Source organism: Syngnathus typhle, unplaced genomic scaffold (assembly GCF_033458585.1).
Source record: "Syngnathus typhle isolate RoL2023-S1 ecotype Sweden unplaced genomic scaffold, RoL_Styp_1.0 HiC_scaffold_383, whole genome shotgun sequence".
In the NCBI taxonomy this organism is placed as follows: domain Eukaryota; kingdom Metazoa; phylum Chordata; class Actinopteri; order Syngnathiformes; family Syngnathidae; genus Syngnathus; species Syngnathus typhle.
In genome coordinates, this window is record NW_026872286.1 from 17,501 (window position 1) to 21,548 (window position 4,048).

The following is a 4,048-nucleotide window of genomic DNA, read 5'->3' on the forward strand; positions in this document are numbered from 1 at the left end:
GGGAGTCTAATCTTTCTCCTGGCCGAGAAAAGAGCACTTTCCCCCGGACAACAAAGCACGTCCCCCTCCTGAGTGGACAAAAAAAATCCACTCCTGGTACCTAGAATTTTCTCCACAAGGCGACCGCCACAAGGCGACCGCCACAAGGCGACCGCCACAAGGCGACCGCCACAAGGCGACCGCCACCGGCCCCAAGCGCCAGCCCCGACCGCCACCCCCCGACCGCCACAAGGCGACCGCCACAAGGCGACCGCCACAAGGCGACCGCCACAAGGCGACCGCCACAAGGCGACCGCCACTGGCCCCAAGCGCCAGCCCCGACCGCCACCCCCCGACCGCCACAAGGCGACCGCCACAAGGCGACCGCCACAAGGCGACCGCCACAAGGCGACCGCCACAAGGCGACCGCCACAAGGCGACCGCCACTGGCCCCAAGCGCCAGCCCCGACCGCCACCCCCCGACCGCCACAAGGCGACCGCCACAAGGCGACCGCCACCGGCCCCAAGCGCCAGCCCCGACCGCCACCCCCCGACCGCCACAAGGCGACCGCCACAAGGCGTTAGTGGCCGCGCCCGGTACTTTACTGGACCCTATTTGGCCCGCGGACCGGCCGGCGTCGCTTCCTTGAATGCTTAGCCGCCTTTCGAGCTGCCATGCCGGGCTTGAGTTAGTGGTTTGCGCCCGGTACTCTACGTTAAAAGTCAGGCGGAACGGCTCTGAAGCTCCAGACGGTGCTTCCTTGAATGCTTAGCCGCCTTTCGAGCTGCCATGCCGGGCTTGAGTTAGTGGTTTGCGCCCGGTACTCTACGTTAAAAGTCAGGCGGAACGGCTCTGAAGCTCCAGACGGTGCTTCCTTGAATGCTTAGCCGCCTTTCGAGCTGCCATGCCGGGCTTGAGTTAGTGGTTTGCGCCCGGTACTCTACGTTAAAAGTCAGGCGGAACGGCTCTGAAGCTCCAGACGGTGCTTCCTTGAATGCTTAGCCGCCTTTCGAGCTGCCATGCCGGGCTTGAGTTAGTGGTTTGCGCCCGGTACTCTACGTTAAAAGTCAGGCGGAACGGCTCTGAAGCTCCAGACGGTGCTTCCTTGAATGCTTAGCCGCCTTTCGAGCTGCCATGCCGGGCTTGAGTTAGTGGTTTGCGCCCGGTACTCTACGTTAAAAGTCAGGCGGAACGGCTCTGAAGCTCCAGACGGTGCTTCCTTGAATGCTTAGCCGCCTTTCGAGCTGCCATGCCGGGCTTGAGTTAGTGGTTTGCGCCCGGTACTCTACGTTAAAAGTCAGGCGGAACGGCTCTGAAGCTCCAGACGGTGCTTCCTTGAATGCTTAGCCGCCTTTCGAGCTGCCATGCCGGGCTTGAGTTAGTGGTTTGCGCCCGGTACTCTACGTTAAAAGTCAGGCGGAACGGCTCTGAAGCTCCAGACGGTGCTTCCTTGAATGCTTAGCCGCCTTTCGAGCTGCCATGCCGGGCTTGAGTTAGTGGTTTGCGCCCGGTACTCTACGTTAAAAGTCAGGCGGAACGGCTCTGAAGCTCCAGACGGTGCTTCCTTGAATGCTTAGCCGCCTTTCGAGCTGCCATGCCGGGCTTGAGTTAGTGGTTTGCGCCCGGTACTCTACGTTAAAAGTCAGGCGGAACGGCTCTGAAGCTCCAGACGGTGCTTCCTTGAATGCTTAGCCGCCTTTCGAGCTGCCATGCCGGGCTTGAGTTAGTGGTTTGCGCCCGGTACTCTACGTTAAAAGTCAGGCGGAACGGCTCTGAAGCTCCAGACGGTGCTTCCTTGAATGCTTAGCCGCCTTTCGAGCTGCCATGCCGGGCTTGAGTTAGTGGTTTGCGCCCGGTACTCTACGTTAAAAGTCAGGCGGAACGGCTCTGAAGCTCCAGACGGTGCTTCCTTGAATGCTTAGCCGCCTTTCGAGCTGCCATGCCGGGCTTGAGTTAGTGGTTTGCGCCCGGTACTCTACGTTAAAAGTCAGGCGGAACGGCTCTGAAGCTCCAGACGGTGCTTCCTTGAATGCTTAGCCGCCTTTCGAGCTGCCATGCCGGGCTTGAGTTAGTGGTTTGCGCCCGGTACTCTACGTTAAAAGTCAGGCGGAACGGCTCTGAAGCTCCAGACGGTGCTTCCTTGAATGCTTAGCCGCCTTTCGAGCTGCCATGCCGGGCTTGAGTTAGTGGTTTGCGCCCGGTACTCTACGTTAAAAGTCAGGCGGAACGGCTCTGAAGCTCCAGACGGTGCTTCCTTGAATGCTTAGCCGCCTTTCGAGCTGCCATGCCGGGCTTGAGTTAGTGGTTTGCGCCCGGTACTCTACGTTAAAAGTCAGGCGGAACGGCTCTGAAGCTCCAGACGGTGCTTCCTTGAATGCTTAGCCGCCTTTCGAGCTGCCATGCCGGGCTTGAGTTAGTGGTTTGCGCCCGGTACTCTACGTTAAAAGTCAGGCGGAACGGCTCTGAAGCTCCAGACGGTGCTTCCTTGAATGCTTAGCCGCCTTTCGAGCTCTCCTGCCCGGCGTGGGTTTCGCGTCCGCGCCCGGTACATTATGGAAGCCAAAAAAAAAAAAAATTCTAAGTGCGAGTGGGACCGGCCTGGGGGGCTTCCTTGAAAGCCCATCCGCCCTCCGAGCTCTCCCACCGGTCGTGGGTTGGCGTCCGCCACTGCTCAAAGCGAACTTCAAATTATCTGCTTAATAATGTGGAACACCATTCTTAAGTAGTTTTTCCTTAATTTGGGCTCAACTGGCCGGTAATGATCCCCGGTGTCTGAGATTGATCTCAGTGATCCAAAGAGCCCTGACACGTAATACCATCCATGAGTTTAATTGAAAAACAAAAAATGTAATCTTTATGACACATAAATACAATTTGCATAATAATTTGGAACACAGTGTAGACTTCCAGCGGACCGCGCGCGGCTCGGCTGACGGCGCAGCGCGATCTGGTACCGCTGCGCGGGACGAAACACGCCCCGTGCAGAGTTCCAGGCGGCCGGGAAGACATTTAAGCGCTGCCGCTGCAGCTGCGGCGGGGATTTGCCGTCCTCCGGTGGACACGACGAGTAAATACACCAGCAATCGCACTTACACCGTGTTCCAAATTATTATGCAAGTGACATTTATCTCAGATTTTCCTAAATAGTCGATGCAAAATGAGTCAGCATAATTTTCAAGTCATCAACCATTATTTTGATGAATTCTAATTTTATTGAACAAACCTCCGAATGATCACAGAATTTTTAAAAAATAAAAAACTTAAAATGCACTGTTCCACATTATTACGCACAACAGAGTTTTATAACATTTTATAGGTTTTTATGAACTGAAATGCCCATCTTAAGAATTTACAGCATTAGGAGGTCATATTTACTGAAATCAAAAGCTATTTCAAAGAAAAGACAAACAAGTTACATTTTAACATAGGACCCTTTATTTCAATAAAAAACAAAGTTACATTTTAACATAGGACCCTTTGTTCAACAGCAGCTTCACGATTCTTCCATCCACTGAACTTGTGAGTTTTTGTACAGTTTCTGGTTGAATTTCTTGGCAGGATCTAAGAATAGCCTGCCAGAGCTGCTCTTTGGAATTGAACTGCCTCCCACCTTCGTAGATTTTCTGCTTGACGATGCTCCACAAGTTTTCAATAGGATTGAGGTCAGGGGAGCATGGGGGCCACACCATCAGTTTCTCTCCCTTTATTCCCATAGATGCCAAAGACGTTGACGTATTTCTTGCAGCATGAGACGGTGCATTGTCATGCATGAAGATGATCTTTTGACGGAAAGCACGGTTCTTCCTGTTGTACCATGGACAGAAGTGTTGAGTCAGAAATTCCACGTAGTTAACAGACGTAATTTTGACGCCTTCAGGGACCCTAAAGGGGCCAAGCAGCTCTCTCCCCATGATTCCGGCCCAAAACATCACTCCGCCACCTCCCTGCTGACGCCGCAGCCTTGTTGGGCTATCGTGGCCGTCCACCAACCATCCACGACTCCATCCATCTGTAAAGTCAAGTCAAATCAAGTTTATTTGTATAGCCCTAAATCACAAGCAGTCTCAA